The following is a 13195-nucleotide window of genomic DNA, read 5'->3' as shown; positions in this document are numbered from 1 at the left end:
ATTACCGCTCTGTGTGAGATTGCTCTCAATGTGTTAAAGGGAAATATCCCTCTGAGTGACAAGCAGTATACACAGCTGAAAAAGCGCAAATCAGTAATCAGACTTGTAGCTGACAGGAAACTATCCGGCGTCAGGAAGAGGAAGCTTATCAATCAGTCAAGAGGCTTCCTGCTCCCCCTGTTAGAAGCCGCCTTACCTGCGATCATCAGTCTCATCAACAATAGGTAGATATGGAGCATGCCCAGAAAATGTATCTTGTACCGCATCACCAGCTGGAGATGTTAAAGCAAAACCAGGCCAGCGGTAACATAAGACAGACTGCTCAGAATGACCTTGACTGGGAGATGACTGCTGTTTTATATGACCAAGGGGTTGATGTGCATGAGAAGGCCAAAAAGTATGCTGCAATTCTACAGAGGTATCTCACATTGGTGAGACAGGGCGAGCGTGAAAAGGGTGTGTTGACTTTGTCGCTGCCTCCCATGCAAGGGTCTGCAGGAGGTAGTGGTTGCGAGATTTGGTGGTTGGTGAGGTGCTGAAACATATTCCCAAGAGACAGAGAAAAAATGCAGAGCACATCATGTCTGCACTGTCTAGATCACCAGATGTGTTTTCATGGTCAGCCCAGGGTGAAGTCCGAATCAACAATCAGACGATCAGAGGCACGCGCCTATATGATTTAATTAAAAGAGTCACTGCACCCCATCGTGTCTCAGGGTCTCTGGCTCCTCATGGGTGGGAGCAGTTTCTAAAAACACTTGCAGATCTGAATGTACCATTACCAGCAGTATCAAACACTGTGGCACGACGGGTCATACAGGAGTATAAGACAGGTAAAGATGAGCTAGAATCTAGCTCCTCATACACCAGTGAAAAGAAAAGCAGAACTATCACAGCTCCACCAAGACCCATAAGGGTTACACGTCGCAAACAGGCCTCTGTGCCCTGGGCTCAATACTGACTCATTTAAGACTATTCTGCCCTGTTATTTGTAATAATGATGATCTGACATATTGAATGTATTTTTATTTTTTTCATATTGAATGTGTTTGTAATAAATTCTTGACATGCTGAATGTATTTGTCATATGTGGTTGTATTTGCAGGGCTAATGACAATGTGAGATGTGTTTGTGATGTCACCACCATATTGAATGTATTTTTGAAATATTTGCTGTTCTGCTGAATGTATTTTGACAATATTTGTTGTCCCGATGAATGTATTTTTGAAATATTTGTTGTTCTGCTGAATGCATTTTTGACAATATTTGTTTGCCCTGCTTATTGTGGCCTGTAATAAATTTTCTAACATTTTGAATGTATTTCTGTGTACAAGGTCTTTATTTTATATCATTGTAAAATAAAAACACACCACGAATCAATATGCACACACATCATATCTTTATTATCATTATATCATCTCAGACATACACATTTAAACATGCTGTGTACTGGCTCATTACACACACAGACACACACACACACGCACACGCACACGCACACACATTATCTTTAATATCATTTTATCATCTCAGAAATACACATTGAACGCATGTAAACTTGTTGTGTACAGAAGCAGGTCTAATTCCGGTGACAAAGCTTGAGACCATCTGATCATTGCGAGCGAGGTTGGTACCATATTTTTTAATAAAGTTGTTGTAGCTCATGCCTTTCTGGATATGGCTCAGGAAAAACAGACAGTGCTCGCCGCAGGTCACTGAGAAGGGCGCCTGAACCTGACTACGTGAATAAAGCACTCAGCGTTTTTTAGGAGAAACCTGCCATTATGGGGATTGCATTTGTTGGGTGCGTGCCCGAAGCTGTCAAAAAAATATGCTCGCCGGTCACTTGTCAAATATATAGCCAGCCAGTGCTCCTCTGGCAAGGTAGAAGGATCGGTGTTTACAATCACCGTGGCAGGACGTTTGATTATTTTGAGTCTGGTCAGCTGGTCACAGGGCTTCACGCCTACAAATTAGGCTCTGTTGCCAATTATCTTTTTAGCAGCGTCAGTCAATTCGATCGTGTTCATGTCTCAATAATAGTCTACCAGCACCTGTCTACTGTTTGACACTTCAATAACTGAATCGTAAACTGCGTAACAGATTAAGTTAATGGTGCGTGCCAGAGGAGTCAATAATAAAATGTAACGGACAGCGACCTGTCTTTAACATGCCGTCCGGTTGTCTGGATTAGCTGATAATATTCGCGCGCGTACTGACCCCGGGGAAAGTGGGGCTGAAATGCCTTAGCGGGGTGGGCCTGGCCGTCAGCATAGAGACATAAATACTCCAGGTCCATATGTTCAAAATTAAATGGGTTTCTGGTAAAACTCCCGGTGTAGGCGTCGTTGTCGACGAAGCCTAGGATGACAAATTTAGGGATGTGGCCCAGATAGAGATTGTCCTGACAGCACACCCGGGTTCCGGGAGGAATCGAGTGTGTTTTCAGCGCCACTCTGTCGACGCTGTATTTAGCGTTAGTCTGCTGCAGCACCCTGCTATGGGCGAGTCTGATGCTGGGTGAAAGCGTGACCTTTTTCACAAAAAGACTGGCGTTCAGGATTTTAACACAGAAATGTGTATTGGGTGTGGCCATCAGGCAGAATTCGTCTTTCGCCCTTATGAATTTCATGGAAATGTCGAGTCCGTTTAGTAGGAATTTTTTCTGAAAAAACAGGTCCACGTGTACCGGTGCAATTAATTCCACAATCCTGCTGTTTTCTGTATAGCGGCCTCTGACCGCTAAGCCCCTGTTTTCACCGTCCAGGGTGTGGTTATTCATATGTCCGCATGTATCTTTCACAAATAGAGTGGTGCTGAACTGGGACTCCAGTGTGTCTCTGCCGTAATTGATTAAGCATTCAATCACACCGCGATAAGGATACGTATTTGAGGCCTGGGTAATTAATCTGTCACCTAGCATCACATCCACCTGCGAAAACAGTGTGCATCCTGGATAATTCACAAACCCGACGTCTACACTGTTTCCAATGTTCGTCCCATCTGGATTTGTGATTTTCACGCATAAATACAAATGAGTATCATTTAGATCCAGATAATCTTCGCTACTGAATGAGGTGAAAAAATCAATAGGTGCCATGTCGTTAATCGCAGAAACCAGTGGGATTTCAATAAATGTATATTTTTCAATGCTCGTCTCTGTACACGGCACCGTAAACAGATCCAGCTCCGTCTTTACACATTCAGCGGACTGGTTGTGAATAAGCGACATTGTTAAAATATGTCTTTAGTCGCACTTCTGCTACTAGATCTTGATCTGCACCGCTTGACAGCTGGAGACTTTCTGCTCCGCCTGACAGACCCGCTCAGTGTTTTACGCATCTTTTTGGTCTGGCTGTGAGCTGAAGCCAGCTCCCCAGGAGGGTGTTTAAGGCCCCAAGGCGCGTACACAGCAACACCACCCCCCTCCTGTCTCCCATTCATCAACTTGCATGAAATATTGCTCATCACATCTCCTGCGATATTAGCAGCGGCTGATTTTAAATGTGGTTTCGCAAGATTAAAGCCATTTCTGAGCAGTGGTACTGCCCATCTAAACAGATTCCGGAATAACCCACCAAGACCGTTTCCATATTGGGTGTGTGCACCGGCAAAACCGTGCAATTCACCGCCAGCCTGATTCTGATAATATCTCAGCAACCTGTCACTGTTATCGGGCGTGTATGGGCATCTCGTCATGGTCTCGCGGGGTGGAAATGTAATTTCACAATAACCTTTCCAAAGAGAAACTGGACGTGTTTGTTCTGGTCGTTTTTCAACGCCAACTCTATGCAGTCAATCCGGTGCTTAGCGACGCGGGCGTAGTCTGCCTTGTCAAAGTGGACTGTGTGTATCTTCCCACGTTTCTCTGCTGTTATATTAACGCATCTGAGTAATGGTGCACACATGTCCCCCACCATGTTTGATAACATCTGTATATACAAAAATGTTATACAATCCCGCATGAATATCCGCGGGGTGTGGTGCTGTGAATATTTTCGCCCTGGATGGGTTACTATGGGCTGCTTCATCCGGATCAAAGCCCAGTATCCTAGCAAGCCGGCCTTTAAATTTCAGCACCAGTCCTTCAGCACCAGATGGACTCTGTGTGAAATCTGATTGTAGCGCATTTTTATAAACATAGTGTTTGCGTCTAGCACGCACGCATTGTTGAATTCCTGTGTTATTCTGTCTACACTGTCAAAGTGTCCTACAGGGATGGTCAGCGTATTTTTCTGCCCCGCCTTAGGGGCTCTTATCAATATGGTTGCATCATCTTTGGGGAAGCTGAGCCATGTTGCGGGGTACTGGATCTCTGAAAGCCCAACTTCATACATGTCGCCCAACTGTATCGGTCTGGCTAGCTGAACCCTGTAGCTCCAAATCTTGTTGTTGGGATATAATTTTGTTGATGCATTACTTGGGAGTGTGACATGAAAACTCGTAGTCCGGCCAAGTCGACACCCTACTGTTTACAAATGTTCCTTTTGATCCCTCAATCCTTTAAATCACAGTAGGTGTTAATCCACGTCTCCCAACGCTTGATAGATGACAGTGCGGTGGTGGCGCCGGTGCGCTCTTGATTACAGTGTGACCATTGTGTCCTATGGTGTTTATCTCTCAGATGGTCTGAATATCTCTGGTATCCACCCAGGTGTTAAATTTTTCAGGCCATCCGAGCCATTTCACTAACACCCTCCAGCCGCGCCTGGCTCTTATTTCCTCTATCTTATATGGCTTGTCTGGATCTACAATCACAGGCTGGAGCTCTTGGCGATAAAATGTCCCTTTCACAGTCTCGCCAGCTAAATCGCACAGTGTGTACACGGCGGGGGTTGTCGGACGGCGTCCTTTTATAGTGAAAATTTCATCTGTGAATGTTTGCTGGTACCCCTTCCTGAAAACTCCTCTGTGTTTTAAAATCCTTACTGCATCTATATGTATGTATGTATGTATATGTATGTATATATGTATGTATATTAAATTTGAATAGTGCCCGGTGGTTTTCATCCTGGGTCTTGTGCAGCGCCTGGATCACCTCCTGCTCATTTTCTCTGGTCACAGATACCGGAGATCTTTTAATTGATCTGTGATATGCCGAGTTATATGACCTCACCAGATCGTCTATTTTATCAATATATCTTCATGAATTAACATCTGTTAAATAGCGCCACATTCTCCCTTTAAATGTTCTGTTAAACCTCTCCACGACGCTGGCTTTAGTTTCGTTATATGTAGAGAAAAGTACAATGTCATGCTTTTTCAACAACTGTTTAAAGTGACGTTGTGAAACTCTGTTCCATGGTCAGCCTGAAGCCTAAGTGGCACCCTACCTTCATCCAGTATGCTCTTATATGCGTTTGCTACAACAGGTCCACTCTTTGATGTTAGACACCGAACCCATGCATATTTTGAAAATACATCGATACACATTAACCCTCTGGGGTCTGAGGGGGTTTTTGGGGCCTGGACAAATTTTGACATGTCCTGACATTTGTGCTTTTTTCAGTGTTTTTTAAACATATTAATGTCTAAAGTCTAATAACACTGTAATCAGCACAAAATTGGCTACAATAATATGTGAGCTTCAAGTTTATACATTATTGTGTTTTTGAGAAAAAAGTGTTTATGCATGGTTAGTGAAAAACTAAAATTTTTTACTCACTGAAATAAGACCATAAAACACAAACAGAACATTGGTTCACAAGACTTTGGAGACCTGCATGTTGTAGGCTAAAGTGTTTACTTCAGAGTGCTGTGAATGTCATCTTGTTCACACATTCACAGTAAACAATATACTGATTTAAATTTTCTAAGACACTTTTTGTCCAGAAAGGCCATATGCAAGAGGGTGTGTCTGAGGATGAATAGTCATGTGATTTACCTGAGAACACAAAAGACGCACTGAACGTCCAGACAAAGGCGCGCATAATGACCCTTTCAGTCAATGTAGATGGGACGGATTAGTGCTGTACAATACAAAACAATGAGGAGCCAAACGATCCTCATTTGAGTTACAGTGGGTACGGAAAGTATTCAGACCCCTTTAAATTTTTCACTCTCTGCGTCATTGCAGCCATTTGCCAAAATCAAAAAAGTTCATTTTATTTCTCATTAATGTACACTCAGCACCCCATCTTGACAGAAAAAAACAGAAATGTAGAAATTTTTGCAAATTTATTAAAAAAGAAAAACTGAAATATCACATGGTCAAGTATTCAGACCCTGTGCTCAGTATCGAGTAGAAGCACCCTTGAGCTAGTACAGCCGTGAGTCTTCTTGGGAATGATGCAACAAGTTTTTTTCACACCTGGATTTGGGGATCCTCTGCCATTCTTCCTTGCAGATCCTCTCCAGTTCTGTCAGGTTGGATGGTGAACGTTGGTGGACAGCCATTTTCAGGTCTCTCCAGAGATGCTCAATTGGGTTTAGGTCAGGGCTCTGGCTGGGCCAGTCAAGAACGGTCACAGAGTTGTTTGCAGTGACACTCATATTTAACTCACATGCTGTCCATTTCTTCTGATCCTCCTTGAGATGGTTCTGCTCCTTCATTGGAATCCAGCTGTGTTTAATTAAACTGATTGGACTTGATTAGGAAAGGCACACACCTGTCTATATAAGACCTTACAGCTCACAGTGCATGTCAGAGCAAATGAGAATCATGAGGTCGAAGGAACTGCCCAAGGAGCTCAGAGACAGAATTGTGGCAAGGCTGAGATCTGGCCAAGGTTACAAAAGAATTTCTGCAGCACTCAAGGTTCCTAAGAGCACGGTGGCCTCCATAATCCTCAAATGGAAAAAGTTTGGGACGACCAGAACTCTTCCTAGACCTGGCCATCCAGCCAAACTGAGCAATCGTGGGAGAAGAGCGAGGTAAGGGAGAGGTAAAGAAGAACCCAAAGATCACTGTGGCTGAGCTCCAGAGATGCAGTAGGGAGATGGGAGAAAGTTCCACAAAGTCAACTATCACTGCAGCCCTCCACCAGTCGGGGCTTTATGGCAGAGTGGCCCGACGGAAGCCTCTCCTCAGTGCAAGACACATGAAAGCCTGCATAGAGTTTGCCAAAAAACACATGAAGGACTCCCAGACTATGAGAAATAAGATTCTCTGGTCTGGTGAGACCAAGATTGAACTTTTTGGTGTTAATTCTAAGCGGTATGTGTGGAGAAAACCAGGCACTGCTCATCACCTGCCCAATACAATCCCTACAGTGAAACATGGTGGTGGGAGCATCATGTTGTGGGGGTGTTTTTCAGCTGCAGGGACTGGACAACTGGTTGCAATTGAAGGAAAGATGAGTACAGCGCCAAGTACAGAGATATCCTGGAAGAAAACCTCTTCCAGAGTGCTCAGGACCTCAGACTGGGTCGAAGGTTCACCTTTCAACAGGACAATGACCCTAAGCACACAGCTAAAATAACAAAGGAGTGGCTTCGGAACAACTCTGTGACCGTTCTTGACTGGCCCAGCCAGAGCCCTGACCTAAACCCAATTGAGCATCTCTGGAGAGACCTAAAAATGGCTGTCCACCAACGTTCACCATCCAACCTGTCAGAACAGGAGAGGATCTACAAGGAAGAATGGCAGAGGATCCCCAAATCCAGGTGTGAAAAACTTGTTGCATCATTCCCAAGAAGACTCATGGCTGTACTAGCTCAAAAGGGTGCTTCTACTCAATACTGAGCACAGGGTCTGAATACTTATGACCGTGTGATATTTCAGTTTTTCCTTTTTAATAAATTTGCAAAAATTTCTACATTTCTGTTTTTTTTCTGTCAAGATGGGGTGCTGAGTGTACATTAATGAGAAATAAAATGAACTTTTTTGATTTTGGCAAATGGCTGCAATGACACAAAGAGTGAAAATTTTAAAGGGGTCTGAATACTTTCCGTACCCACTGTAAAATCAGTGTTTTTACTCTGAGGACAAGCTAAACTGTTTGTCTCTGTGTGGAATGTAAGGAGCGCCGCTTCACGTGCGTAACGCGCCATCATCCAAACACGCAGAAAAAGTGAGTAAATTCTATGATGAAGTTTGATATTTTGTGTCATTTCTCGGGGGCGTGCACATATTTACCTGGTTCACCTGAGATTATTTACATGTGAACAGTGGACAGTGTACAAGGCGGGACCGCATTACCTGTAATGAGGTGAGACAGGAAAAAACGGACTTCTCCTTACGTTCATACGGATTAAATAAAAAGTGATGATTTGTTTTCGACTTGAATTGTTTCACTCAAAAGAAAACATTTCAAGCTTTCTAGCCATATAATTCTTATTTTTATAAGCCAAGTATTCGCTGAGATTCTGATTGTTTTATTTACGCGTCTGTGAAGAGAAATGGCAGAGACAGAAAAGTCCGAGAGCGCACCCTGTCGGCTTTCTTTATTTTAAAAAAGCACAACGTTTTGTTGTTATTATGATGGTATACCACTAAAACTAGACCCTTTACAGATTTGAATGATATACTTCTTTTATCTGTACGATCAGAATTGACGGAGTAATTTAAGTTTGTTTCGGCCTTATCAGAAAAAGATGCGTGAAAACGCGCCGGCGCGTGCGTCGACCCCAGAGGGTTAATAGATAGCGCACTTTATCATTCTCTGCAGCATATTTGCTCATGTCCACAAGGTCACACTGATGCTGGCGGTCGATCCCTCCCACCACCACTCGTCGCCTGGGGAAATTTTTCCTGCTGGGTGCATGTAAGGTGTATGCGTCTTCTGACAATAAATATTTTTTGACATCAGATAATGCAGGATTAGCCCCTACGTCTGCTCTAACTGCATTGCGCAGCTTGTTAATAACTGATAGATCGCCGCGGTGGGATGGATCATGATAAATTCTGTGCATCATCCCCTCCATTGTGTAAAATAATGACTAGTTTCTTTTCAAAACTCATGTTTTTTATTCACAATCATCAGCATGGTACCCAGACAGTGTTGTACGATAAAACATACATACCGTAATGCTTAATGAATGAATACAGAAACGTTTAATGAAAAAACATCAAAAACAGATAATGATGGAGAGCTTCACAAATATTTAATGAATACAGAGGTGTTTAATGAAAACAGATAATGATGGAAAGCTTCACAAATACAGAAATATTTAATGAAAAAACACAATGTCAATACCATAACAAATACAAAAGTGTTTAATGATAACAACGGATAAGCATGGTACAATGCTGTTTTCACACTAGCCCTGCTGCCCAGGTGTCCACGAGGACTGACAGATTTTCAATTTCCGCAAAATTCTTGAAGCCCCAGACTTCTTCGCCTTTGATGCGTTTCTCTGAAGTCTTCTGGTTTTGTAGAATAACTTCGGCAGCCCCCACAATTCTGGCATTTTCAACAACCATGCCATTTTTGGGTAGGTATGCTGAGAGAGCCGGAAGGAATTGGGCTGTCCACAGTTTCTCCCGACTAAAAGAGAGATTATTTTTAATGTATAATAATGTAAAAGAAACAAAACATCAATCAAAAATGTGTTAAAACACAAATTACAACAACTGTATAAATTAGTAAAATTACAATAATCAACTTAAATATTTGTTTCTAAGTGAAAGTCCATGAAACCAAAAAGCTGCGCTTTCTTTTTGCCTCAGTCTGATTTTTCCGCTTTGTGGTAGTCAGCTTTTCTTTGGCTGTCACTTCTTCACCCTGACCCTTCTTATTTGGCTCAGCAGAACTAAAATCCATGTGCCGCTTATTTTTACACACGCACACACATAACGGTCAGCGATTTTTGAAATTCTCTCCACCTCTATCACACGTTTAAGCTTTCGGGGGAAGTTTTCACTTGTCACTTGAGAATAGGCTAATAACTGATAGGACGATGTCAGAGGAATTGGTGCGCAACTATTCCGTCACTGACCAATCAGTACTGCAGTTCGCGCGATCGCAAAGTAAAAACAAAAAACAAGCACAAATTCAAACATAATTTCAATACTTCACATACTGACAGTGGCTCCCCAATGCCCGAATATTATATAATTACCCAACTATATTTAAGAAAGAATGCAGAAGCATTGAAATATATTTTTCCTCCCCACATGATAGCCCGACGGGTAGGGCTGAGAAAGATTTTGGTAGCCCTACTAGAAGACACAATAGCCCCGGGACGTCGGGCTAGCGATTTTGCGAGCCCTGCTACTGTAGAGATTGGGATGGCATATATGAGAAGGGGCCATAGAATCCTGTGCAGAATGCCATGTTGATATATCTAGGCTTTGAACTTTCCAGATGGGCCGGTCTTGTCCACAGATTTCAGCCAGCAATCCAACTCAGTGCAGATTAACTGGATTGATGTTATGTCCCTCAAAGAGCTGTCAAAAAACTTCCCCAGGCTTTTGACTGGATTCTCTGTAATCGTCAGGATGGCTCTGCCTGCGATGTAGAACCGGAACTTTTCATCCAACTTGCCTTTCCTAAGCACCATAGATCTCGACTTGGCAAGTTTGAAACTCATCCGGGCCCACTCCACCAGCTTTTCAAGTCCCTTCAGGATCCACCTGCGGCCTGAGACTGATTCTGTTGTGACTGTAAGGTCATCCATGAATGCCCTGATGGGTGGCTGTCGTTGTCTGGAATTCGCCCCGGGCCCTCTGCACTTTGGCTCAGCAGATTTGGCAAGCATATTCATGGCTAAGGAGAACAATGTCACAGCGATAGTACACCCTATGATAACACCGATCTCCACCTTGTGCCATCTGGATGTTGTTGCCCCTGAAGAGACCCTCATCCTGAAGTTGTTGTAGTAATCAGCGATGAGATCTCAACACCTGCTGGGGACATGATGTTTTAACAGAGTGAGCTGGACTAGCTTATGTGGAATGGAGCCAAATGCATTTGCCAAGTCAAACCATAACAGTGTCAGGTTGCCTTTGTTCTCTCTGGCATCCCAAATTAGCAGTGTCATCACACCAGTATGCTCCACACAGGCCGGCATTCCTGAAATTGCCGTCCTTCTGGACTGATGTATCGATGTAGATGTTCTTTGTCAGGTAGGTGCACAGCCACTTGGAAATGGCACTGAAGATCTTCGCTTCAACTAACAGCAGAGAGATGAGGCGGAACTGCTCCAGCTGTGTGGAGTTTTCCTCCTTTGGAATCCACACCCCTTCAGCCACTCGCTACTGATCTGGGATCTTCCCTTTCCTCCAGAGGACTTGCAAGATTTTCCATAGACGCAGCAGAGTAGTAATATACTGGTCCCTTTTGCTGATAAGATCTATAATTTGATATGAAGTTAATAATTAAGGGCCCCTCCCATAATAAAGGGTGTTTCCCTATTAAAAATATAGCCTACGCCCAATTAAAGGCGTTACCCCTAATAAATGATGGCTCCCTTAATAATAAATAAATAAAAGTTGCCTCCCATATTAATAAAGGGTGTAGTTTAAAATGAGTGTATTTAATACCCTATTAAATATAGCCTACGCCCAATAAATGGTTTCAACCCTAATAAATGATGCTCCCTTAATAAATAAATAAATAAAAGTTGCCTCCCATATTAATAAAGGGTGTAGTTTAAAATGAGTATATTTAATACCATATTAAATATAGCCTACGCCCAATAAAGGGTGTCAATCTAATAAATGATGCTCCCTTAATAATAAATAAATAAAAGTAGCCTCCCATGATAATAATGGGTGTAGTTTTCATTTTAAAATAAAAAAATATGAGGGAGGGCTGAAGGGTGTTACCTATAACGATGCAGTAATGCTAGTGTTTTTTAAAGATAAATAAAAGTTCGTTTTGCTGTTGGGTGTGTGTGACGTATAGGGTGAAAGGGGAGTGACCTTGCCGTTGGAATTATAGACCATTAAATAATTTCTCCTACTAATTTCTCCTACTAATTTACATTAAAAACCATTAAAATAATTTCTGCTACTCCTTTTTTAAAATCTCGTAGACGCCATTTTAGTGCCACGTCATAGTGACGTCGGTAGGTATGAGCGTGCCTTGCTACCGTTAGCAATGCATTAGCATTCAGACCGCAGAGTCGTCCACACCGTTTGTGCTACACTGAATCGCGTAAAAACAGCGGAGAATCATGTTCATCTTTCACAGAGGTAAGTATTGTCTATATACCATTTTAGCATTATAGAGAGAGTGGTATCTTATGTATTGAACGAAAATTAATGTTGGCATAATTGGAAAAAAAAGCTTAACATCTGACAGGTGACGAACCAACCAGCCTGTGCGAGAGCAAGTCATTGTCTAAACCTGGTGTGTAGTTTTCTTTACTTTTCAATCATTAGCAATGTTCTTAACATTAATACATGTAGTGATAATGAAAAAACCGAAATACGTGTTTTCGCCAGGTGATGAAAATGCAGTGACGGGTTTGGTAAATGAGCATGTGGTTGATGACGTTAATAAAGGTGAGAGATTATTTTTGTAAATGTTTCTTTTATGTAGTCGTGAGTCTAGAGTGTTGTAAAAACGGGTACGTTTTAAGGTGAATATAGACGTTGTATGTGATGTTATACGAGGCATTTAGGCCAAATTACAAGATCGTCCTTTTAAAAATGGCGCCTAATGACGTGTTTATTTTTACAGAAAATGTACCGACGAGGCAGCGGCCCAGAAAAAGTCTAAAAAAAAGACCCAGAGAGCTGCTAGCAGGTAGGTAAAATGCTAATATAGAACATTCGATGTTTAACTGGTTTTTTTAACGTTTGAGGGTTAATCTACAGAGGAGGGTGGAGTTCATACAAGACACGTCCCAGCTGTAACGGTCAGCTCACGACAGGGAGCGCTTGCACCGCCAGGTCAGCAGAGGGAGCTGCAGGTACCCAGGAACCGTGCAACATCCAGGGGTATCCAGCAGAGGGTGCCACAGGTACCCAGGAACAGTGCAACATCCAAGGGTGTCCAGCAGAGGGAGCCACAGGTACCCAGGAACCGTACAACAACTAGGGGTGGCCGGCAGAGGGAGCCACAGGTACCCAGGAAGCGTGCAATATCCATAGGTGTCCAGCAGAGGGAGCCACAGGTACCATTGAATAGTACAATATTCATCAGTGAGCAGCATAATGATGATGGAGGTAGGATGAAATAATGTATTTCAATGCTATCTAAATACAATGTGTATATATATATATTTATATACTGTATTTTTAAATATATATGTGTGTGTGTGTGTTTGAAGATTTGCGGGGCTTTAAAAGACTGAGATACTCTAC

The 13195-nt window shown here is 42.7% G+C and overlaps 1 pseudogene; it reads right to left on the bottom strand.

Annotated features, from left to right (window-relative positions):
- Positions 1-2131: 2131 nt before the first annotated feature.
- On the bottom strand, positions 2132-12506 carry LOC113140499 (uncharacterized; annotated as a pseudogene).
- Positions 12507-13195: the final 689 nt, after the last annotated feature.

The sequence above is a fragment of the Mastacembelus armatus genome, chromosome 8 (assembly GCF_900324485.2).
Source record: "Mastacembelus armatus chromosome 8, fMasArm1.2, whole genome shotgun sequence".
Classification (NCBI taxonomy): domain Eukaryota; kingdom Metazoa; phylum Chordata; class Actinopteri; order Synbranchiformes; family Mastacembelidae; genus Mastacembelus; species Mastacembelus armatus.
The sequence above is the reverse complement of the archived record's forward strand: the minus strand, read 5'-3'. Positions and strand labels throughout refer to the sequence as shown.